The sequence below is a fragment of the Hippopotamus amphibius genome, chromosome 1 (genome assembly GCF_030028045.1).
Source record: "Hippopotamus amphibius kiboko isolate mHipAmp2 chromosome 1, mHipAmp2.hap2, whole genome shotgun sequence".
NCBI lineage: Eukaryota > Metazoa > Chordata > Mammalia > Artiodactyla > Hippopotamidae > Hippopotamus > Hippopotamus amphibius.
The window spans coordinates 82,304,024-82,329,210 of record NC_080186.1 but is presented as its reverse complement, the minus strand read 5'-3'; the positions used below and the strand labels follow the sequence as shown (position 1 = coordinate 82,329,210).

General features: G+C 45.4%; 1 long non-coding RNA gene and 1 other non-coding gene across 2 annotated transcripts; one reads left to right on the top strand and one right to left on the bottom strand.

Annotated features, from left to right (window-relative positions):
* Window positions 1-9,692: 9,692 nt before the first annotated feature.
* On the bottom strand, window positions 9,693-9,777 carry TRNAR-UCU (transfer RNA arginine (anticodon UCU)). Its single transcript is given in 2 exon segments — window positions 9,693-9,728; window positions 9,741-9,777. It is a non-coding gene; the product is annotated as a tRNA-Arg (tRNA).
* Window positions 9,778-14,605: 4,828 nt separating this feature from the next.
* LOC130860427 (uncharacterized) lies at window positions 14,606-18,338 on the top strand. Its single transcript, XR_009055442.1, has 3 exons — window positions 14,606-14,812; window positions 16,108-16,234; window positions 18,280-18,338. It is a non-coding gene; the product is annotated as an uncharacterized LOC130860427 (long non-coding RNA).
* The last annotated feature ends 6,849 nt before the right edge of the window (window positions 18,339-25,187 follow it).

Genomic DNA, 25,187 nt, shown 5'->3' with positions numbered 1-25,187 from the left:
GGAGAACCTGACATAGCCGACTGAATATTCGTCTAATCCAATACTTGGACATTAGTCTGAGGCTTGGACAGTCTTCTATAAACACCTCTATCACCAGGACAAGCAACCCCAAAAGCTTGGACAACCATGAGGAAACAAAGAAACACCATGCAGGCAAAGGAGCAGGAAAAAAACCCACAAGACCAAGTAAATGAGGAGGAAATAGGAAAAATGCCTGAAAAAGAATTTAGAGTAATGATAGTAAAAATGATACAAAATCTCGATAACAAATTAGAGAAAGTACAAGAAACAGTTCATAAGAACTCAGAAAAACAAACAGCAATGGATAACAAAATAACTGAAATTAAAAATACTCTAGATGCTCTAACCAGCAGAATGACTGAGGCAGAAGAACGAATAAGTGAGTTGGAAGATAGAATGGAAGAAATAAATGCCACAGAGCAGGAAAAAGATAAAAAAATAAAAAGACTAGAAGACAGCCTCAGAGACCTCAGTGATAACCTTAAACGTACCAACATTCGAATTATAGGCATCCCAGAAGAAGAAGAAAACAAGAAAGGGTCTGTGAAAATATTTGAAGAGGTTCTAGTGGAAAACTTCCCCAACATGGGAAAGGAAATAATTCACCAAGTCCAAGAAGCACAGAGAGTCCCATACAGAATAAACCCAAGGAGAAATACACCAAGACACATATTAATCAAACTAACGACAATTCAACACAAAGAAAAAATATTAAAAGCAGCAAGAGAAAAGCAACAAACAACATATAAGGGAAAACCCATCAGGATAACAGCTGACCTTTCTACAGAAACTCTGCAGGCCAGAAGGGAATGGCAGGACATACTGAAAGTCCTGAAAGAGAGAAACCTACAGCCAAGAATACTTTACCCAGCAAGAATCTCATTCAGATTTGAGGGAGAAATCAAAAGCTTTCCAGACAAGCAAAAGTTAAGAGAATTCAGCACCACCAAACCAGCCTTACAACAAGTGCTAAAGGAACTTCTCTAAGTAGGAAACACAAGAAAAGGAAAACACCTACAAATACAAACCCAAAACAAGTAAGAAAATGGTCATTGGAACACACATGTCAATAATCACTTTAAATGTAAATGGATTAAATGCTCCAACCAAAAGACACAGACTGGCTGAATGGACACCAAAACAAGACCCTTCTATATGCTGCCTACAAGAAACCCACTTCAGACCAAGGGATACATATAGACTGAAAGTGAAGGGATGGAAAAAGATATTCCATGCAAATGGAAGTCAAAAGAAAGCTGGAGTAGCAATACTCATATCAGACAAATTAGACTTGAAAGTAAAGACTATTAAAAGAGACAAGGAAGGACACTACATAATGATCAAGGGATCCATACAAGAAGAACATATCACAATGGTAAATATCTATGCCCCCAATATAGGAGCACCTCAATACATAAGGCAAATGCTAACAGCTATAAAAGGGGACATCGACAGTAACACAATTATAGTGGGAGACTTGAACACCCCACTTACATCAATGGACAGATCATCCAAACAGAAAATAAATAAAGACACACAAGCTTTAAATGACACATTAGACCATCTCGACTTAATTGATATTTATAGGACATTCCATCCAAAAACGACAGACTACACTTTCTTCTCAAGTGCACACGGAACATTTTCCAGGATAGATCACATCTTGGGTCACAAATCAAACCTCAGCAAATTCAAGAAAATTGAAATCATATCAAGCATCTTCTCAGACCACAACGCCATGAGACTAGATATCAATTACAGGAAAAAACCTGCAAAAAATACAAACACATGGAGGCTAAACAATTCACTATTAAACAACCAAGGAATCACTACAGAAATCAAAGAGGAAATCAAAAAGTATCTAGAAACAAATGACAACGAAAACACAACAACCCAAAACCTATGGGACGCAGCAAAAGCAGTTCTAAGAGGGAAGTTTATAGCAATACAGTCCTACCTTAAGAAACAAGAAAATGATCGAATAAACAACCTAACCTTACACCTCAAACAACTAGAGAAAGAAGAACAAAGAAACCCCAAAGTGAGCAGAAGGAAAGAAATCGTAAAGATCAGAGCAGAAATAAATGAAAAAGAAAGGAAAGAAACCATAAGAAAAATAAATAAAACTAAAAGCTGGTTCTTTGAGAAGATTAACAAAATTGATAAACCATTAGCCAGACTCATCAAGAAAAAAAGGGAGAAGATGCAAATCAACAGAATTAGAAATGAAAAAGGAGAAGTCACAACGGACACCTCAGAAATACAAAACATCATGAGAGACTACTACAAGCAACTATATGCCAATCAATTGGATAACCTGGAAGAAATGGATACATTCTTAGAAAAATACAATCTTCCAAGACTGAACCAGGAAGAAATAGAAACCATGAACAGACCAATCACAAGTACAGAAATTGAGGCAGTGATTAAAAATCTCCCAACACACAAAAGCCCAGGACCAGATGGATTCACAGGCGAATTCTATCAAACATTTCGAGAAGAGTTAACACCTAACCTTCTCAAACTCTTCCAAAATATTGCAGAAGGCGGAGCACTCCCAAACTCATTCTATGAGGCTACCATCACCCTGATACCAAAACCAGGCAAAGATGTCACAAAAAAAGAAAACTACAGACCAATATCACTGATGAATATAGATGCAAAAATCCTCAACAAAATACTAGCTAACAGACTGCAACAGCACATTAAAAAAATCATACACCACGATCAAGTGGGGTTTATCCCTGGGATGCAAGGATTCTTCAATATACGCAAATCAATCAACGTGATACATCATATCAACAAATTGAAGGATAAAAACCATATGATCATTTCAATAGATGCAGAAAAAGCTTTTGACAAAGTTCAACATCCATTTATGATAAAAGCTCTCCAGAAAATGGGCATAGAAGGAAATTACCTCAACATCATAAAAGCCATATATGACAAACCAAAAGCCAACATTGTTCTCAATGGAGAAAAACTGGAAGAATTCCCTCTAAGAACAGGAACAAGACAAGGGTGTCCACTCTCACCACTGTTATTCAACATAGTTTTGGAAGTGTTAGCCACAGCAATCAGAGAAGAAAAAGAAATTAAAGGAATCCAAATTGGAAAAGAAGAAGTAAAATTATCACTCTTTGCAGATGACATGATACTATATATAGAAAACCCTAAAGACTCTACCAGAAAACTGCTAGCACTCATTGATGAGTTTAGTAAAGTAGCAGGATACAAAATTAATGCACAGAAATCTCTTGCATTCCTATACACTAACAACGGAAGAGCAGAAAGAGAAATTAAGGAAACTCTCCCATTCACCATTGCAACCAAAAGAATAAAATACCTAGGAATAAACCTGCCTAAGGAGGCAAAAGATCTGTATGCAGAAAACTTTAAGACATTGATGAAAGAAATCAAAGATGACATAAACAGATGGAGGGATATACCATGTTCCTGGATTGGAAGAATCAACATTGTGAAAATGACTGTACTACCCAAAGCAATTTACAGATTTAATACAATCCCGATCAGATTACCAATGGCATTTTTCACAGAACTAGAGCAAGAAATCTTACGATTTGTATGGAAACGCAAAAGACCCCGAATAGCCAAAGCAATCTTGAGAAGGAAAAATGGAGTTGGTGGAATCAGGCTTCCTGACTTCAAACTATACTACAAGGCCATAGTGATCAAGACAGTATGGTACTGGCACAAAAATAGAAAGGAAGATCAATGGAACAGAATAGAGAACTCAGAAGTAAGCCCAAACACATATGGGCACCTTATCTTTGACAAAGGAGGCACGAGTATACAATGGAAAAAAGACAGCCTCTTCAATAAGTGGTGCTGGGAAAATTGGACAGCAACATGTAAAAGAATGAAATTAGAACACTTCCTAACACCATACACAAAAATAAACTCCAAATGGATTAAAGACCTACATATAAGGCCAGACACTATCAAACTCCTAGAGGAAAACATAGGCAGAACACTCTTTGACATACATCAAAGCAACATCCTTTTTGACCCACCTCCTAGAATCATGGAAATAAAATCAAGAATAAACGAATGGGACCTCATGAAACTTAAAAGCTTTTGCACAGCAAAAGAAACCATAAACAAGACTAAAAGGCAACCCTCAGAATGGGAAAAAATAATTGCCTATGAAACAACGGACAAAGGATTAACCTCCAAAATATACAAGCAGCTCATGCAGCTTCATACCAAAAAAGCAAATAACCCAATCCACAAATGGGCAGAAGACCTAAATAGACATTTCTCCAAAGAACACATACAGATGGCCAACAAACACATGAAAAGATGCTCAACATCACTCATTATCAGAGAAATGCAAGTCAAAGCCACAATGAGGTATCACCTCACACCAGTCAGAATGGCCATCATCACAAAGTCTGGAAACAACAAATGTTGGAGAGGGTGTGGAGAAAAGGGAACTCTCCTGCACTGTTGGTGGGACTGTAAGTTGGTACAGCCACTATGGAAAACAATTTGGAGGTTCCTTAAAAAACTACAAATAGAACTACCATATGATCCAGTAATCCCACTCCTGGGCATATACCCAAAGAAAACCATAATCCCAAAAGAAACTTGTACCATAATGTTTATTGCAGCACTCTTTACAATAGCCAGGACATGGAAGCAACCTAAATGCCCATCAACAAATGAATGGATACAGAAGATGTGGCATATATATACAATGGAATATTACTCAGCTATAAAAAGGGATGAGATGGAGCTATATGTAATGAGGTGGATAGAACTACAATCTGTCATACAGAGTGAAGTAAGTCAGAAAGAGAAAGACAAATATTGTATGCTAACTCACATATACGGAATCTAAAAATGGTACTGATGAACTCAGTGACAAGAACAGGGAAGCAGATACAGGGAATGGACTGGAGAACTCGAGGTATGGGAGGGGGCGGGGGGTGAAGGGGAAACTGAGAAGAAGCGGGAGAGTAGTACAGACATATATATACTACCAACTGTAAAATAGTCAGTGGGAAGTTGTTGTATAACAAAGGGAGTGCAACTCGAGGATGGAAGATGCCTTAGAGGACTGGGGCAGGGAGGGTGGGGGGGAATCGAGGGGGGGGCGTCAAGAAAGGGAGGGAATATGGGGATATGTGTATAAAAACAGTTGATTGAACCTGGTGTACCCCCCAAAAAAATAAAATAAAATAATAATAAAAAAAAAAAAAAAAGATGCATTAAAAAATGGTGTTGGGAAAACTGGACAACTACATGTATAAGAACGAAATTAGAACATTCTCTAACACCATATAAAAAGTAAACCCCAAACGGATTAAAGACCTAAATGTAAGACTAAATACTATAAAACTCCTAGAGGAAAACATAGGCAGGACACTCTTTGACATAAATCACAGCAATATTTTTTTGGACCTGTCTCCTAGAGTGATGGAAATAAAAACAAAAATAAACAAATGGGACCTAATTAAACTTAAAAGCTTTCGCACAGCAAAGGAAAGCTTAAATAAAGCAAAAAGACAACCTACAGACTAGGAGAAAATATTTGCAAACGATGCTACCAATGAGGGATTAATTTCCAGGATATACAAACAGTTCATACAGCTCATTATCAAAGAAACAAACAACACAATCAAAAAATGGGCAGAAGAACTAAAAAGACATTTCTCCATAGAGGACATACAGACAGCCAACAGGCACATGAAAAGATGCTCAACACCATTATTAGTGAAATGCAAATCAAAACTACCATGAGGTATCACCTCACACTATTCATAAGGGCCATCACTAAAAAGTCTACAAATAATAAATGCTGGAGAGGATGTGGAGAAAAAGGAACCCTCCTACACTGTTGGTGGGAATGTAAATTGGTGCAGCCACTATGGAGAACAGTATGGAGGTTTCTTAAAAAACTAAAAACAGAGTTACCATATGATCCAGCAATCCCACTCCTGGGTATACATTTGGAGAAAACTCTAACTGGAAAGATACATGCACCCCAATGTTCATAGCAGCACTATTTACAATAGCCAAGATATGGATGCAATCTAAATGTCCACCAACAGATCATGGTAAAGAAGATGTTTTATATATATGTGTGTGTCTGTATATGTGAGTATTAATATAATATTATATATTAATATTACATATTTCATATATAAATGGAATTTCACTCAGCCATAAAAAAGAAATAATGCCATGTGCAGCAACACGGATGGACCTAGAGATTATCGTACTATATGAAGTCAAAGAAAGACAAGTATCATATGATATCACTTATATGTAAAATCTTAAAAAATGATACAAATGAACTTCTTTACAAAACAGAAATAGACTCACAGCCAAAGAAAACAAACTTATGGTTACCAAAGGGGAAAGCGGGGGGAGGGAAATCTGGGATTAACCAATACAGACTACTATATATGAAACAGATAAACAACAAGGACCTACTGTATAGCACAGGGAACTATACTTAATATCTTGTAATAACCTATAATGGAAAAGAATCTGAAAAAGAAGATATATATGCATATGTATATGTGTAATTGATCACTTTGCCGGACACCTGAAACATGGTTACTCAACAATACTTCAATGAGAAAAATAAAAATTAAAAAAAAAAAAAAAGACTAGGCAGTGATTTCCCATTGCCTTTAGGGCAAAGTCCACACACTCCTTAACACAGTGTACAAGTCCATACTGCTGGAATCACCTTGTAAAGAGATAACTTGTTTACATATTTCTCTACACTTTGGAGGAGGAGCTCCTGAAGGGTGTATTTATGGCTGATATCCAGCAGAGTAGAGTATAAGGAGTTAATATTTCTTAAATCAAATTCAGAAAATCTTTAATGGATAAGCAGTATCAAGGCTGACTATAGGAAAGTGATCTTAAGAACACGCACCAAATGCTTTTTATTCCTTCCTCAGTATCTTAGGAATTTTTTTGCTTTATCTTTTTAAAAATTAACTTCCCTTACAAGGATAAGATAGGCTTACCATGAAAAAGACTCAAACATTACAATCAGTAAAAAGGAAGGCTCCCACCCTTCATACCACTGCCCCCTGCTCCAGCACTGTGCAGTTTATCTTTCCAGAAATTTTCTATGCACAGTCATAATAACACACATTATTACTACTATTATTAGCATTACTTAACACAAAAAGAATATTAAATATACTCATTTATGCATCAGTTTTTTTACATAATCTTGGTTATTCTTCCATAGTAGTATATATAGACCTTCCTCATTTTTTAAAGGTCTGCACTGTATTCAATTCAATTACATGGCTCTACCATACTTTCTTAACAGTTCATTACTGATGGATGTGTAGGTTATTTCCAGCTTCAGGTCATTTTTTTTTTAAATTTTTTTTAAAGAATGTCTATTACTGCATCTTTTTTTAATTAATTTATTGGCTGCATTGGGTTTTCATTGTTGCACACAGGCTTTCTCTTGTTGCTGCAAGTGGGGGCTACTGTTCATTGTGGTGGGCAGGCTCCTCATTGTGGCGGCTTCTCTGCTGCAGAGCACCAGCTCTAGGTGCGTGGTCTTCAGGAGTTGCAGCACACGGGCTCTAGAGTGCAGACTCAATAGTTGTGGTGCACGGGCTCAGCCGCTCCACAGCACATGGTATCCTCCTGATGCAGGGACTGAACCCATGTCCCCTGCATTGGCAGGCGGATTCTTAACCACTGTGGCACCTAGTAAGTTCTGAGGCCATTTTATTGATTGACTGATTGACTGATTCTGGCTGTTCCGTGTGGCTGGTGGGATCTTAGTTCCCTGACCAGGGATCAAACCTGGGCCCTTGGCAGTGAAAGCATGGAGTCTCAACCACTGGATCGCCAGGGAATTCCTGAGGTCATTTTAAACAATGCTGCATTTAGGGTAGAAAATTAAATGTCAATCTTTCCAACATACCCTACGTGTTATCAGACAGCTGAAAGAAGGTTTCTAGCTGTAGTTTCAATCCATGTCCTGTTATGAGTGAAACTGAGCAACTTTTTATAATAGAACAATTTGTATTTCTTTTTTATAATTTACCTATTCTTAAATTTGGTCATTTTTCTATTGCATCATTTGTCATGTTCTTATTGGTTTGTAGGAGTTCTTTACATTTTAAGGAAACCAGCCCTTTTTTGTGATATGTATTGTAATTCTTCTTTCCCAGTTTTTTAATTTTGTTTATGGTATTTTATTTTTTGTCCTACAAAAATTCATATACTTGTATTTATCAATTTGTAATGGTTTCTAGATTTGGGGTTATATTGCACTCAGATTATTAAATAACTTCATCAGGTTTTATTTTAGTGCTTTTCATGGTTTTATCTTTATACTTGTAGTTTCTTCATCCAGAATATACTTTTGTAAAAGGAGTGAAGTGGGAATTTTGTCCCAGAACCACTGATAATGAACATCCTTCCTCTTCTACACTAATTTGGAATGCCACTTTTATCACTGTTGGTGAGAGTAAAAGAGATACACTCTCCATGAGACCAATTTGGCAATATCTATCAAAGAATGCACAAATAAACCTTTGACCCAACAACTCAACTTCCTAGGAAACTATCCTACAGATATGTTTGCACTTTTGTACAATAATATAAGAATAAGGATGTTCACTGAAACATTGCTTGTAGTAGGAAAACACTGGACACTTAAATGTCCAACTATTGGGACTATTAAATCACTATACTTACGTAAAATGGAACAAGGCAGCTCTATTGTATCAATAAGTGAAACTGCAAGCATAGTATACTACCAATCCTAATGCTATATCACCTATATCAGTAACATCAACAAACATAAAGAGAATAGATACAGAAAGGCTGATATATGCATAAAATAAATCTGAAAATATTTTCAAGAAACCATTTTCACTGACGGCTTATATAGAGAATTGCAAGGCTGGCATATAGGAAGAAAAAAGATGTTTACTTTTCCCTGTACCTTTTTTGACAATTTTGGATTTTGCATTTTTTGCATGAATTGTTCGTTACAACGAATTTTAAAAATTTCATTCATTCATTCATTCATTCATTCGCATTTAGTGCGGTGGAACTCTAATCTCGTGCAAGCTATGAATTGTCAGGAGAAGAGGTACAAGATAGTCATCCTTGCCTACAGGAGCTGAGCGGCAGAGTGGCCCTCGGGTCCCTGACAGGATTCCACTGGGGATTCCGGTACGTGACAATTCGGAAGCCTTCGGGGCTGCAGGGGCAGCTCACTGCGTGGGTGCGTTTCCTCGTCCTGCGTTCGCCCCTCCTGAGCAGCCACGCTCGCGCTCGCGCTCCCGCCGAGGGGGTGTCCCCCGGGGCCTGGGGGCAGCTCTTCGGGAACACCCGAGGCCCGGGTCTCCCCCGCGCTCTGCTCAGGCCGAAACCGCGAGGCCTCGCTTCGCCGCCGCCCAGGCCGCTCTTCCCAGTCCCCGGGTCAGGCTCCGGAGTCGGCTGGGCCCAGGCCCAGAGCCACCGAGCCAGGGAAGCAGGGGGAGGGAGAGGCCAGCGGTGCGAGCGGCTAGAGGCCAAAGAGCTGCAGAAGCCGAAGGCAGTGGAGAGAGTGGGCAGAGAATGCGAGGCGAGTTACATACACCCTTTAGGAAAATGAGAGGAATGACAGGTGTAGCATATAATGTACAGGGCGGGGGCAAAAACTGCGACTCCGCCGGGACTCGAACCCGGAACCTTTGAATGCCTTCAGCCTCTAGAAGTCCAATGCGCTATCCATTGCGCCACGGAGCCACCTGTTGGAGTTTCTGCGCATCTGCTCTGTTAAGCCAGAGGCGACGGCCCCGCGCCCTTCCCACCGCCCCCTCAGTCGTCGGTCTGTATTGCCGAGGCCAGGGCACTGGGAGTCACCGGCCGCAAGCGCCCGTCCTCACCCGGCGACCGCCTCTTAACGAAGTCAGCGGGCCTTGCAAGCGAAGAGCGGTCGCGAGTCCGCCGGATGCGGGCTTATGCGCCTGAGCGCAGCCACAGCCCGGTCTCCGGCCCGCCCTGGGCGCCGCCGTACCGGGCCGTGCAGGACAAATCACTCCCGCGCTCCTCCCCGGCCCCCCCGCTCCCTTCCTGCCCGACCGCCCCCGCCTACCCGCTCTCCCGCGCCGGTTCCGCCCGGCCCGGCCCCGCCCCGCCACGGCGAGGCAGGCCCGAGGCCGGCCGTTGTGCCGTTACGCCGGGCCGGTGACGCCGGGCACTTACGTCGCACCTTTCAGCGGCCGGTCCCGAGCAGCGGCCTCTCGGGCGTAGGCAGCGGCCCCTCCCGGGTCGCGGGCTCTTCCCTGGCCGCCCGCGGGCGGGTCGCGGCGACGTCTGTGTGAGTGCTTGTGCGTGTTTATGTGCGCGGGGTTCGACACAACGGGGTTTGGGTTGCATGTCGCTCCCCACAGACCCTGAGCCGAATTTCCGAGGTCTCCGGGCTCTGGTGGACCGAGGGGGGCGACGCGCCCCGCGCTGCAACAACCTCCCGAGAGCTCGTCCCAGCGCCGGCCGTTGCCTCCGTGGGCGCCGCGCAGCCGCCGAGCCCGCGCGCCCGAAGCACGAGGCTGCGTGGGCTGCGGCGGCGACAGGCCTGCGCGCGTGGGAGCGCCGGGAGCATGCGTGAGCGGGCGCGTGCGGGGCGGGGGGGCCCCGAGCGCGGCCGCGGGGTCTCCCGGCGGTGGCCGGCCGCGGAGGGGGGCGGCGCAGCCCGACTCCCGAGGGGCGTCGGGCTGCTCGGGCGGGCGCGGTCGTCAGGAAGCGGAGCGTCTGCGGGGAGGTGTTAGTGCCCCTGTAATTCCCGTCAGGAAGACCCCGAAGCCACCTGAAATAGACCCTCTAAATAAAAACCGCGTGGTTGCCCTCTGAACGCCTCTGCAGACACAACCCTTGGTTCCCGTTCCAATCAGCTTGCGGTTTTCCGAGCCCCGCCTACGCAGAAATTGCGGGGTTGCTGCTGAGCCGCCTCTCCGCAGCCCACCCTGCGGTCCACTCCGTCCCGCCCCGCCCAGCTGCAGGAGGCATCAAGGCAAAGCAGCATCTGCCCGTGTCCTAAAGAGGGAAGGGGGCTCCCAGGGCGGGTCTAGTGGTGTAGGGATGTGTACCTTCTTATTTAACTTCGCCACACAACGCTATGAGCCAGATACATTGTCCTCTTTATAAGGAAGGGAAACTGCAGCTAAAAGAGGTTAAATAACTTGTGTGGGGACACCCTGGGGTGGGGTGGGGGTGGGGGGGAATGTCAGGAACTTTGAAGAATCTATGTTACCCTACTCGCAGGCTAACATGTCCGCTCGTCACAGTTTCACGGATGTTGACAGAACACACAAGACTCCTGGGTCAGAGATGAAGGACTTATCATAGCAAAAGCGGTAGCCAGAATGTCAACATGATTGTGTCGGTTCTCTGAACCCCAGTTCTCCCAGGAACGAAGCAGGTGGGCCCAGATGGATGCTTGCACACAAAATGGGTTGCATTTACAGAAGAGGAATGCTGAGCTTGGGGAATGCTGAGCTTGGGGAACCTACCATTTTATAGCAAGCAGTAAGCAGGCCTGCTCTTTGTCCCACAGAGAGACATTCCCTCATCCCTCAAGGTTGCTCACTGCAAACACAACACGGAAAAAAAGCCCAAGTGAGCATAGAACGTGCAAGGATGCTAAGGGCCCATGTTCGTTGCCTCTCCAGTTAGTGGCAGAGCCCTGATGGATGCCAGGCATATCTGTCTCATTCTCCCATAATACATAAAAGTTCCTTGACAATAAGCATTTTATGTAAAACATTGTTATGCCCCTTTTAAGATTAATGAAATAAAACAAATATCCTCATATGCAGGAAGGAGGAATTCTGACATATATAAAATTAGCCCTTAAAATAGAATATGACTTCAAATTTTATTTGTTTAAACAAATCTTTTTTGAACTCTAAAGTGTGCCAGGCACTAGTGGTATCTCAGAATCTTCCCTGGTGCTTGGAATTGCACATGGCTGAACAGGGGGAAAGCGATGCTTTATGCTTCCTTGGAATACTATACAGAGGAATTCTCCTGGGGGCACTGGAGCCAAATCTCAAATGATGAGTCATTGACATGATTAACTAACAATTCAGACTCATATATAAAAGTTCTGGGGAGGGGGAATTGAGAAAGAGATCACATGCTAAGGAAAGATGTGTGTCCTTAATTCCACCTGATAAATCAAACAGAATTTTTAGATATTTGATTCCTTTAGCTAGTTGAGATTAAAACCCCTTGCCTGTGTCATGGAAAACATAACCAAGATATGGGGTTCGCAGACAGTGTGGGAAAACCAGGCTTGTGTGACCAACTGTGTGAGCAAAGTGTACTTTTTATGCCTTACAATTAGAAGCTTGGGAAAGCTGTGGCAGAACAAACGCTGTGTGTGTTCTCTGTCAATTAATAAGTGGTTTGTTAAGGCAGCAATGGTAGTATATAAAATGAATGAAGATGTGTATTTAGTTTCCATCTGAGGAGAAAGATCCAATAGGTTTTCTCTTCCCCTTTCCTAAATCTGAGAGCTGAATTGCCTCAGGTAGTACATGCAGTGAACAACAGCCATCACACAACCTGAACCAAGAATTCCTGCAGGAAAACAAAAACAAAAACCCGTCTTCCTTTCCGCCAACAGAGGGAGCCAAAGCATGGACTACAAACCACCTGTGAGCGGGCTGATCTCGCAGTTTGCAATTTGAGTTCCCTAAATTAAGCACTACTTCATCATGGTGTTTTAAAGTTCAGATCCATTATCCACCTCTGGGAGTCTGCAATAACACTTCTCATGTTTGTACAGAAGGATTATTTTTAAGTCACTGTGTTCTGTTTGCAGTGCTTGGAAGCAGCTTCAGCCTTCCCCAGAAGCTCTAGAAATCTACTGAATTTCTATATATTTTTAATTTCTAAATATTTGTATAACATTTTCACTACCTTTGCTTTGCTCCAGAGGGTAAAGGTCACTTGAGTACCAGTTTAATTCAATTCAGTGAGTATTTACGGAGGATACAGTTGGGCCTACTATGGGAGATAAAGTGGAATTTTAAGACACAATACCTACCTTCAAGGATACTTCACATTTCTTGGGACAAATACCTGTGAATATGAAACAATAAGCAAAATAATGCAAGATGACATATGAAAAAGTGGCAAAATGTGATTGGGTATCCCTACCGTAAAATGTTTTTGAGTCTGCCTTCTCAAATAATAATCATATACTAAATACTAATTTTTTTAAAAAGAAATTTTTAGAGAATGAGATTTTTAAAAAGTCAAAGACTCTGAGAGTAAAGGTTAGGAGCATAGGCTGTGGAGTCAGACTCCTGGTGTTCACATCTTGGTTTCTGCCTCTAATTTGTAAGGCATGATCTTTAACATTTCTGAGCCTTCTTTTCATCATCTGAAAAATCCTAAAGTTGTGAGGATTATAGGCGTTCATCCTTGCAATGGTTTCTCTCTGTCCTGGCACATGGTAAGTGTGTAGCAACTGTTTCTATGATTAGCAAGCAACTTTCAATAAAGAAATTTCACATCCTGCAGGAACAAATCAAAGTTCAGATACAGCATCAGCTAAATTTGTTGCAACCCAAGAAACATTCTCCACCTCCTTACCCAACTCCTACTCAGCTGTAGACATCACATCTACATGATGTACCAAACAGAACACTTAAGCTTCTCAGACTGAAAACATCTACCTTCAGCTTGGAGGTTTCCTCACAGTTCTCCCCCAAGAACACTGGGTGGATTCTTATTTTCATGTGTCCAACCACATGGTTTCCCCAAACAAGGGAAAAACTATCCATCCCTGAAGGACTTATGAAGACTCTTCTCTTGCCAGACAAAAGTCTCACAACATTTAAATGATGGCTTTTTTCATCCTAAAAATCTTAGCATTGCGTTTCAGACAGGCCAGTAGCTAAACTACATGGCTAGATGGGAATAGGCGAAGCAAAAGAAGTGCCAGATGAAGAAATTTAGATAGTAACACAGAAAAGAGGGACAAATTGATCCGTATGAAAGTGCAGCTGGGGTGAGGGGTTGAAGTGTCAGCAGGTTGGGCAAGTAGGATTGAGGCCAGATGTGCCAAAGGGGCTGGAGGCAAGCTTGGTTCAGGATGAAGAATGTGGATCTCATGCAATAGGCAATGGGGAGCTGCAGTTTCTTCTGTCATGAGAATGGCTGTGTTTTAGAATGGTTCATTTAGGGGTGATATACAGGCTGAATGGAATGGGGCCCAAGGGTCAGGGAGACTATTACATCCCATTTGATTTGTACTTGGTGTTGTGTTATGACTTCATCTCTTCAACAAGCAGTGATTGAGAGTCTAGTTGACATATTAATACAAAGGAAAAAGACATATGCCTGGCTTACTGTCTAGTAGAAATGATGACAGGTACACAAACAACTGTGGTGCAAGGTAAAAAGGTGTCCATGTGAGATAGCTGCAGTGGTTTGGAATTTCAGCGGGGAGAGACCGAGATTACATCCTTAGAGGGTGAAGCAGGGAGGGAGCCTGCTTTTGGAAAGGGCTACCTAACCTAGGGCTAACTTGCATGCAAGGAATTCCAGGCAAGGGTTCGCAAACAGACTGGGGGATGGAGGAAGACAATAGGACAAGGCTGGGGAAATGGTAGCAGCTGAGCAGTCCAGTGCACTTGGCCTTGGTTGCTGCAGGTGCTGATGGAGAAGGTCGCTGGCGTTCAGGGCACTGGTCACAAAGTCAGGCTTGGATCAGTTCCAGTTCTGTGCCATCAGCCCATTCACAGGAGGACAAGAATCACAGCTGAGGATGGTACGTGATCCAACCCCCAAAGTGAAAGGTTTGGGAAGAGCTAGTTGAAAGTCTCAGACAAGTAGGCTGGTGTTCAGAGAAGGGGTCTAGTCACAAAGGGAAACTGAGGCAGAAGCAGATATACCATGTCTGAGGCTGGCAACACCAATGATTGCAGACCTAGTGGCTGGTTGACTAGGGCTCCTGACCAGGCTTACAAGCCTGGAAGAACTCAGAAAGGATATAGGACCATCCTGTAGGCGGCAGTCATGACCTTCTGTAGAGATGGCTTAGACAAAAGCCAAGCCTGACCTGGGTCTTCAAAGCCGCAGAGGCTTTGAGCTGGCACAAAGCACGTTTATTCATTTAAGCATTGAGCACAGTTTAATGCCAGGCTTTCTGCTGGTCTCTGGGGACATTGTGGTGAGGAAGACAAATGCGTTCCTTGCTCCCATGTACCCTGCAATCTTGAGCAAAGTCAGACAGGAGAGGGTGGATAGGTACATGGAAGTGAGCTTGACTTGTCAGGAGATATAGCTGAGAGAGTCAGTGGGATCCTGAAGCACTTTCAATCCAAGACTGTGGGGCCTGAAATTGCCTACCCCATGTCACCTCCTCCACGAACTTTCCCAGACCTTCTTCAGCCTGGTCTGCTGGTGGGGAGGGGCTCCTTTTCAGGGTTCCCAAAGCACATTGGGAGTTATATAATTCTCTATTTGGTTTCTGTATCTTCTCCAAGGCTATAAGCATCTTGGGGGGAAGGAACCATGCCTTCTTGTGGCAAGATCACAGCAAGTGCCTTTAAATATTGGTTGAGTAAATGGATGAGTCCTGTAGGCAATTAGGAAGCTACTGGACCATGTGCCCAGCTTGTCTTTTTTTTTTTTTTTTTATGGCTGCGCCACGCAGCTAATGAGACCTTAGTTCCCCAACCAGGGATCAAACTCGGGCCCACAGCAGTGAAAGCATGGAGTCCTAACCACTAGACCACCAGGGAATTTCCCTAGCTTGTCCTCTTTTTAAACCAGAAGTTGTAGAAATGCAGGACATCAGGCCCCACCCCAGCGCTGGGGAATCCAAATCTGCATTTTAATAGATGTCCCAGGTGATTCATTTGCATTAAAGTTTGAGAAGCACTGGATTAGGGTTTAGGTATTCAAACTCATGAATTCACTTGGCTTCCACTTATTAGCATTAATATAAGTCCTTAATAAGCAGATCTCAAAACTCCATCAAAAAGCTCTGAATCAATCTGACTTATTGGCTCAAAAAATGACCTCAGAAGAAAGTATGGCCTTTTACTTCCCACTGTGTAGGGAACTGGGGAAGAAAAGGTCTATTGCTCGTGATGTCCCAGAGAACCTAGGTTGAGTCCGTTCCAGAACAGGCAGAAGAATCACTCCAGGCTGTCTTCCCCCTCCTGAGATAGACTCAAGGACACAGGTAGGTGATGACCCCACCTGGACTCCCAAGGTGACTGATAAAATCCTGCAGCCAGGGATGTCCAAGCTTTCAGGGCTTCACCTGTTTCCCCACGGCATGTCTGTGTCTAGCTCCACAAATGATACCAACAATCCTTTGTCCCAGTGGAGGTCTCGTTATTTGTCATCAACTTTCTGACTTTAACTAGAAACACTGTCTTCTAGTTCTTTCATTTGTGTGCTTCACCTCACCTCTGCCAAGTTCTTGAAACTGCTTCACAAGGTATGTATGAATACGATTTTTGCAGGCAGTGGTAGTTTTCAAACCCTCATCTACCTCCCATCCTATGATCATATAATCTTACCATTAAACCTGAGACCACTATCAGGACAACCTGGCTCATCACGGTAGGTCAGTGGGAGGAGGAGGAGAAAGTCTCAGAGAGGCATGACTGCGTGGGACAGCATGGTTTAGAGGGACTCGAAGGCAGTTGTATGACCCTGGGAAATTACTTAACCTCTCTGAACCTATTTTCACACCTCTGAGATGGAGAAAATCATTTCTGTTTCACAGGATTGTCGTGAGGATTAACTGAGCTGCTAGCATACACTGACTGACAATAAGGGGTATAATAGTTGTCTATGGCTGCGTTAACCAATTATCACAGACGTTAGCAGCTGGAAACAATACAAATGTATTACTTCACCGTTTCTGTGGGTCGAGGAGCCACTGAGCTGAATGGTTTACATTCAGGGTCTCCCTTGAGGTTGTCTGGGGCTATGATTACCTGAAGGTTTGACTGGGGCAGGAGGATCTGCTTCCAAGATGACGCACTCGCATGGCTGTTGGCAAGAGGGCTCAGTTCCTCACTTCAGCCCTCTCTGTAGAGCTGCATCCCCCAGAGTGAATGATCTAAGAGAGAAAGTGAGACAGACGGAAGCCACATGTGTTTTATGACCTAGCCTCCTGAGTCACACAGCATCACTTCTGTGTTCTATCAGTCACACAGATTAATACAGTGTGGGAGGGGACGACACAAGGGTGTGAGTAACAGGAGGTGGGACTACTGGGGTCCATCTGGGAGGCTGGCTTCCACAGCATCTTTGATGTTAGTTTCTGTCCCCTCTTAATATGGCAGCCATACTCTCCCTCCTCCACTCCAATCAACAAATATTCTGAAAAGGAAGATAATTGAAGTGATTCCGTTTTGTTCTTCTCACACTAAATTACTTTGAGTTGGAAGCGTCTACCCTCATATCATGCTTACAACCATGACTCAGAAATTTAGAATTTATCCCAGTTCATCTGAAGGACATGGAGATCCACTGGGATGGTCCTTGTTTTACTATTCTTTGGTCCTTGTCCACTTTCCCATGGAAAGAATCCACTCTATGCATTTTATTATATCTTCAAGATGTCATGTAGATGGGCTCAAGCAGTATCAAATATGCTGTCTGGAATTCCCCTCCTCATTCTGGAATATCTGCCCTTGAATACAAAGTGTTTACTTTGGGATCCCTGACAATATGGTTGTATATATGGAACCCCTCCATCACACAAATGAATTCACATTTGAAAGGAAAGGGCTGGTTAACAACAAGTTCTCCAACACAAGGAATGGGAAGGCATAAAGAGATAAAGAGAGGGGCCAGCCCTTCCTGTCTGTGTCTCTGGGTTATCCTCCTTAATGGCCAAGGATTTATCATTTTTCAGCCTGTGGTAAACAATAATGATAAATGGAAAGACCTCCAGGGTATTGTCGTAGCAGATTTCATGTAAGAGCCTTGAACATGACTCATGCAGGAGTTGAATGAATGGATGCATGGATGGATGGATGAATTCTTCAGGTACAATACGATCATGGGTATATGACCAATATACCCAGCTGGTAGTGCCTCAGTGAGGGCCAGGGTCCATTCCATTGGTCAGCCCTCCACTCGGTTGGGCTGGCACTCACACTGTATAGATCATTACAGATAGTACCTAGTCTGGCAGAATGTGGCACCACATTGCAAAGTGGGTTACAAAGAAATATTTAGAACTCAATTGATATGTCTTACTCATAGGACTGGCTAGAGCCTGATTAGCTGGGAATCTGGAAGGAGCAGGACCTGATAGACTCAGAGCTGCAACAAGATGAATCTTGGCGCAGGTATCAGAATTCAAAGTAGATCAAACTAAGAATGGATGAATATAGCTCTTGAGTAAATCTGGAGGTGAAACCTGGGAGCAACAAAGGAGTACAAAGGGAAGAGAGACCAGGAGCAAGGTCTGGGTGCGCAGAAGCTCACTGAAGTTGAGGGGAATGGAAAGGGAGCAGGAGGGAGGAAGGTTTATCAGTGAAGTTCAGCTGGAAGTGACAGAAACCCCAAAGACAGAGATTTAAACTTCATCCTGTTTTAGGTAAGAAAGTTTGGAAGTGATTGGATACAACAATTTCAGGATGATCAGGGATCCAGACTTCGATCTTGTGACTTCACTGTCCTCAACGTGTCCACCTCATAGACAAAGGTAGCAGCTCATACTCCGGCCTTCATGTCCACACTGCAGTCAGTAGTATAGGGGGAGGAGCAACATGAGCTCACCCTCTCCCTTTAAGGCAGGGCTTCTCAGTCTTGGTACTATTGGCATTTGGGGTCAGATAACTCATTGATGTAGGGTCTGTCCTGTTTAGCAGTATCCCGGCCTCTACCCACCAGATGCCAGTGTAACTTCCTCCTTCCCAAGTGTGACAAATAAAAATGTCTCCTGACATCGCCCAGTGTCCCCTGGAGGGCAGAATCCCTCCGGATAGAGAACCACTGCTTTTAATTGACGTCTTGAGGCTGTACCTGATCCCTCTGCTTCTGTGCCGCTGATCAGAACTTAGTCACAGAGGCAACTCTTAGCCACAAGAAGCTAATCTTTATTCCAGGCAGCCATCTGCCAGCTAAAACCCAGGAGTTTTATTGCTAGGAAGAGACAAGAGGTATAGGGAGATTATGCAAGTGCAAGGGCTCAGCCAAGCTTTGGCTGTTTCGTTCCAGCTCCCAGCTCCCAGCTACTGGTGAGGGATGGGTTAGCCTTAGGTAGGAGGATTTGTAGTCCCAACTGCAGCCAATGGCATCCTAGATCTATGGGGTGGAAACTCTCCTCCCAGAGGCTGAACTTTAGCTGAGAAAGATGAACACTGGGTTCTCATTCATTGCCTTTCAACATGGCATCTAACCTCAGGTTATGAGTATGTTACAAGGCATAGAACTCCGAGTCGCCCTTAACTATGGAGGCCTGCTCTTTGCTTTAGTTCCCATGGGACAGCCCAGATGTAGTTTCCTTCTCCCTCATCTTCTACTTTCCTTCTCTCTCTTCCTCCTTTCTTCCCTGAGATGGTTCTTTTTTTTTTTTTTTTTTTTTTTTTTGCCCTTGGCTGCGTTGGGTCTTCTTCATTGCTGTGCGTGGGCTTTTCTCTAGTTGTGGCGAGCCAGGGCTACTCTTCTTTGCCATGTGAGGGCTTCTCATTGCAGTGGCTTACCTTGTTGCAGGGCACAGGCTCTAGGCGCATGGCCTTCAGTAGTTGCAGCACACAGGCTCAGCAGTTGTGGCTCACAGGCTCTAGAGCACGGGCTCAGTAGTTGTGGCGTACGAGCTTTGTTGCTCCACGGCATGTGGGATTTTCCCGGAGCAGGACTCGAACCCATGTCCCTGCATTGGCAGGCGGATTCTTAACCACTGCACCACCTGGGAAGTCCCCCCTAAGATGTTCTTATAAGAGAACTGGATGTAGGATCAGGAGACCTGAGACCTAGCTTCTTTTTGCCACTGACTTAGCGTGAGTCACTTAACTTCTCTGGTATCAGTGTCTGTAAAATTAGGAACAGGCCAAATGATTGCTAGAGTTCCCCCTCGCTCTAAAATCACAGACTCTCTGAAGTCCACAAGACTGCAAGGAGACGCAGAGAGAGCCCTTCTCTGAGTGGCATCAAGACAGCCCCTGGCTGGGTCTGTTTCTGCCATACTCCCCTGCCATGTGACGTCCCAGCCTGGCAGATGTCACTGATTCCCCCACGGGCTCCAAAGAGGCCTGCTTTGGATGAATGGCACTCTTGTCTTGCTCAATTTCACCAACTCAAATCAGGCCATATGGGTTCACTACAAACCTGTCCTTGTGCCAGTCAGATGGATGTGTTGCTTCCTGGTTCCCAGCTGAAGGTTGAAATGGCCCTTGTGGTGGCACAGCTGGCCTCAAGAGGTAGTTTTGTCTCATTTGTCAGATCCCCATGTCCTGTTTAAATTCTGTTTCTCTAAAGTGTTTTCATTTCTTTATTTGTTCAATAAACACTTCTTGAGCACCTGTGATTCCCAGGAGCCCCAGGAATACAAAAACAAATGAGTCACAGACCCTCCCTTTCTGGAGCTGGCACTGAATGTGGCCTTGCTGGTGTACCCCGATCGTGTCCTGCCTGATGCTCCAGCCTCTCCCTCCGCAGGCTGCATGGCCCTGCTTGGCTTCCTCCTGCCTGCGACACGGTCTCTTTCCCTGGGGATTTTGCACACGCGCACTCTCAGCCTGAACGGGGACCCAGCCCTTGCCACACACACACACTCATACACATTCACTCACACTTACGGACACTCAGTCACACTCATGCACATGCAGTCATACACACTCACACACACACACACTCCCCTCTCCCTGGCCATGCCTTCCTCATTCTTCAGGTTTCAGCTTAAATGTTCCATCTTTAGGGAGACCTTCCCTGACTGTCCTGCTCCCAACCCCAGACTAAAGTACACCCCCTCTTATATATTCCCATAGCACCCCGACTTTCCTTTTCAAAGCATTCACCATCTTGTAACTCCTCCTGAAGTCTTCTTCTCCCTGGCTGGACTGTGACCTCCCTGGTGGCACCGAGGAGCTGGGTCTCCGCCGATCACTGCCAGCACACAGGAAGCCCTCCACAGATGACACATGAATGACCACATGCAAGAATGAAGCCGTGAAAGGAAGAGACATCCAGACGAATACACTCCGTCGAGTGCCGCTCCAGGAATGTGACAAAGGCTGGTAGAGGGAAAGAGCCCCGGCCCCGGGGGTGGGGAAGGGACGGGAGGGAAGGCCTCGTGGGGAATTTTACCTGGTCTTGAAGGAGGAGGGATGAGGAAGGTGAAGAGGAGAGGAAAGAGCACCCCAGGTAGAAGAAACTGTAGGAGTGAAGACACAGGGCGGGGCTCTGACGTTCCCAGGGCTTGGGGACACAGTCAACGGGGCAGACTCGGGCAAGCTGTGGGCTCCCAGCCCAGGGCCTGCCTTCTCCCAGCACCGGCCAGCGCCTCCCTTCCGCTCTGCCTCTCCTCTCCTGCCCTCCATCCACCGGACACCTTGCCTAAGAGCTTTCAGTCTCTGGGTTTGGAGTCCTTAAGAAGGCAGGGAGGTCCAGAGAGGAGGATTCTCCCTCCTCTTCCTTTTTCGTTTCTTCCCTCTGTCCCTTTCTTCCTTCCATTCTTTACCAAATTCAACTCATATGTATGTACCAAGCTCCTTTTATGCGTCAAAAGTTGGAGAGAGAATTTTCTTCTCATTCTCTTTTTAAAGCTTTGAGAAATGAATCCAGCCAGAAACCAGAAACGGTTCCACTGGGCTGGAACTGTGGTCGGGGAGGCAGAGGAGGGCTGGCATGTGGGCAAATGAGGGCAGAAACAGGCTCTTGGCTGGATCCTGGAGCAGGCACAGATTTACAGGGGCCAGGTTAGCAGAGCTGCCGGCATGGAAATGGGGCAAAGAGAGAGGAGAACAAGGTCCAAAGCTTTGGCCCTGGAGATGGAAGGAGACTGAGCTCAGGATAGAGAAAAGGGGCACCTTGAATCCCCGCTGGAAGGGGCAGGCAGAGAATGTAGAAAGACAGGGAATGTGACCTTGTTTGCTTTCCACAAAAGAAATATTACTGTCTCCTGCCAGGGTGACCTCTGGTCCTCTCTCTGAAGAGACCTTAACTTTTAAATGCCTTGGTTGCTTTTCTCTATCAGGGACGAGCTTAACCCTGCAAAATGCATCTCCTCCTTGTGGGTAGGAGGGAGCATGCGCCAGTGGAGGCTGCTACGTACCTCCTAAAAGCAAAGTGGAGTGGGGCAGGCTGAGTTCTGAAGGCTGGGCTGCCAGGGTGAGTGTGCCTGGGGCAGCTGCCAGCTCTGGTGGAGGCTCAGAGGCGACAGCCCTGGAAATGGAACTGTGGCTCTGAGGTTGACTTGGGGACATAGGTGTGGCACTCAATGTCCAGTGGGGTTTCGTGTGTACTGGCTCCCTAACTTGACCTTGGGTGTTGAGATAATGTCACCCACTTAATGTCACCCAGGGAATCCATCCTAGAGCTGATTAAACCTGCTGAGACACCTTAGTCAGTGCTTCTGAGTTTTGATGGATTGCCTGAGAGCTGAGGAAAGGCATGGCTTGGAACAAAATCCAGGAGTGCCGCTCGCAGCCAAGACTGACAAAGCTGCCTCTCTCATAGAATCTTCCTGTGCACAACAGAGTCCTCCTGTGGAGAAGGACGGCCCCTTTGGCCACCTGGGCATGCAGAACCCAGGAGAAACTTTTGATCGGATTAAGTGCCTTTTTTGGTGAGACAGAATGAATGAGGAGGAGGACAGGCCCTGACAAGCAGCTTTGGGCTTACAGAGGGCACAAAAAAAAATGCCACCTGAGGAATGGGGAGAGGGGACAAAGAGGTTAGTGTGACAGGAAACCTGGAAGGAATAAAGCCAGGAAAGGGAGTGGGAGGGAAAGAGGGCCACAAAGAAAGGAGGAGGAGCCCCCAGGAGGACGTAGGAGAACAAAGAGGTGAGGGATGGTTCCTCTAAACACCCGGGCCAGAGCGAGGGAGGCCCCCGTGGGAGAGAAGAGCTTCCAGCTTCCTGGTTAGTGTTTCGCCCGCATCAGGAGTCAGCATTTGAGGCCCAGAGGGTACCACACTCTGAGGCTTCGCATTGGAGGGTCCAGCCCAGCCCAGCCCTGTCGGAAGGGTCACCCTGCCCTGCGCAGGGGAAAGAATGGGCCCCTTAGCTGAGGCAGTCAGCCCTGCCCGCAGCCAGCCATGCCGAGCCCTGCTCTTGACCCCATCCTGTGCGCACACCTGCCACATGTCACCTTATGGAGGTGCAGCGGCCCTGGGGGTTCTGAGGGCAGGGGTGGAGGGAAGTTATTTCTGTCCCTACTGGGTGGTTCTTTGCGAATCCGAAATGTCCGACAGGGTCCGTCCACCCGGGAGTGCTGGGGGCAGGGGGCGGAGTTGGCCAGGCTGCGTGGGCGGGGCTTGGGGTGAGGCGGAGGCCTCCTGTCTTCATTCAACAAACACGTGTTGACCATCTACTAAGAAGAGGGCAAACAAGCGGCAGTCTTTCTCTCTTGGATTCTAGTTTACCTTCTATGATGTCGTAGTCGGGGTGATAAAGTGAACAGTAAGACAGTTTTTAAGGTGTCTTTAAACACTTTGATTCTGTTGTTTGTCTTCTCTGCTCAACCACATTGAGGCTGCTTGGGACCGGATCTTCTCAGCTCCGATGGCAACAGGACCGAGCAGAAACACAACCAATATTTTTGAGTGTCGATACTAACTTGATTTGGCCCAACATTTTTTTGCATTTTTTCCCAGCATTTCCATCTCCTGAAGGAGAGTCAACTGCCTCCTAATTGGTATTTCTCCCACCAGCGTGTTCCCTAGTTCACCTTCCTACAGTCCTGGAGGAACCTTTATAACATGCTAACATCATCATGTGATCCCCTGCTTAACAGTGTTGATGACCAATTGTTAGGATGCCTTTGACTCCTAAGAAAAGGAAAGCCCTGACTCAGCTGCATAGCCAAAAAGTCACTTATCATCTCACCCAACAAGGGCTCTGGGGAAGGTGGTGCCCGACAGGTGAATTCAGTGTTTCCGTGACCAGGAGCCCACGTTCTTCCCTTTCTGCTCTGCCGTTCCCAGCCTGGATCCCTTCAGGGATGCACAATGCTTACTGAGTCCAGACACCACAACATTTCCTCCTATGTGTCTACCATTGGGAGGAAAGCTTTGCCGGGGCCCCCAGCGGACTCACCCTCAGGACGCGTGGACCAGGATTCAGTGAGTGCTCCTCCTGAGTCGCTGGCAAGGGGATGGCATCTCCATGGTTGCTTCTGAGAGCACAGGGCCATGTGGGGGCTAGCTTTCCTGGTCAAAACAGGGGTTCTGTTTGTCAAGGAGGCAGAGTGGTGACTGACTGATGGGTGGGCAACCACAGTGTCTGTCCCAGATGACTTCCTCTCACTTTCAGGAAAAAACTTGACTCGGTAGCAGGGCATCAAAGGCCCATCATGAGTAAGTCCCTGCCTGCTTCTCTGGGCTTATCTTTGTTAACACCCCCCACTGCCTTTCTCCAGCCACATCAGAGCATCACAATGACCCGAACCCTCTTTGTTCTCTAAGGCCTCAGTGCCTTTACCCACACTGCCTGCCCCTTCCTGTCTTGTTCTCCCAGACTACTCTTCCTCCATCACCACTCTGTTCAAGCACACAAATTCCCAAAGACTTCCTCAGCCCCCACCTCCAGGTTGAGTTAGAAGCTACTCCTTTGCAAGTGGCTCGGTTATAGCAGACAGGACCAGGCTCTGAAAGCAAGCAAGGTATTTAAACTCTCTGAGGTCTCTGGCTGGTTCTTCTATAAATGCGTAAAATGATGGTAAAAATGGATCTAGTAATAGTACACACCTCTGTGGTTTGTTGTGAAGAATATCAGGTATGTAAAGTGCTTAGCACAATAAATGCTAATTTTTGTTATTTGGTAGTAATTATTATTAGGTCCCTCATGGAGGGGTGTCTGTCTGATAGATGAGCCAGAATGTAATTCTGAGATATTCGATCACTTTTCAAAAGGCCCTAACATTTCACCACCCAGTCTCTGTATCAAGATGGGCCTGGAGTCTTCAGGGCGGTGGTCTTCAGTGCAGGCAGACAGCATGGTGGGC